The sequence below is a fragment of the Mastomys coucha genome, unplaced genomic scaffold (assembly GCF_008632895.1).
Source record: "Mastomys coucha isolate ucsf_1 unplaced genomic scaffold, UCSF_Mcou_1 pScaffold22, whole genome shotgun sequence".
NCBI lineage: Eukaryota > Metazoa > Chordata > Mammalia > Rodentia > Muridae > Mastomys > Mastomys coucha.
The window spans coordinates 71,041,041-71,041,604 of NW_022196905.1; the positions used below are offsets into that span (position 1 = coordinate 71,041,041).

General features: G+C 37.4%; 1 non-coding gene across 1 annotated transcript; it reads right to left on the minus strand.

The window, feature by feature from the left end:
• Positions 1-222: 222 nt before the first annotated feature.
• On the minus strand, positions 223-329 carry LOC116071620. The gene has a single exon (XR_004111027.1). It is a non-coding gene; the product is annotated as a U6 spliceosomal RNA (small nuclear RNA).
• Positions 330-564: the final 235 nt, after the last annotated feature.

A 564-nucleotide genomic window follows, 5' to 3' on the forward strand; every position in this document is an offset into this window, starting at 1 on the left:
CCCCTGAGATTCTGTCTTCTATCTCTTATATTCTGTTGGTGATGCTTGCATCTACAACTCCTGATTTCTTTCCTAGTTTTTCTATCTCCAGGGTTGTATTTCCTTGTGATTTTTTTATTGTTTCTCTTTCCAGTTTTAGATTCTGGATGGTTTTGCTCATTCCCTTCACCTGTTTGATTGTTTTTTTCCTATAGTTCTTTAAGGGATTTTGTTTCTTTTTAAAAAAGTATGGAACTCTTCAGGAATTTGCATGTCATCCTTGCACAGGGGCCATGCTATTCTTCTCTGAAGTGTTCCAATTTTAGTATGTGTGCTGCCAAAGCGAGCACTCTTTAAGGGATTTTGTGTTTCCTTTTGAAGGGCTTCTAGCTGTTTACCCATGTTCTCCTGTATTTCTTTCTTAAAGTCCTGTATCATCATCATGAAAAGTGATTTTATATCTGAATCTTGCTTTTCCAGTGTGATGGTTTGTCCAGGAGTTGCTATGGTGGGAGTATTGGCAAGTATGGTGGGAGTATCTGATGATGGCAAATAACCTTGGTTTGTGTTGCTTATATTCTTAAA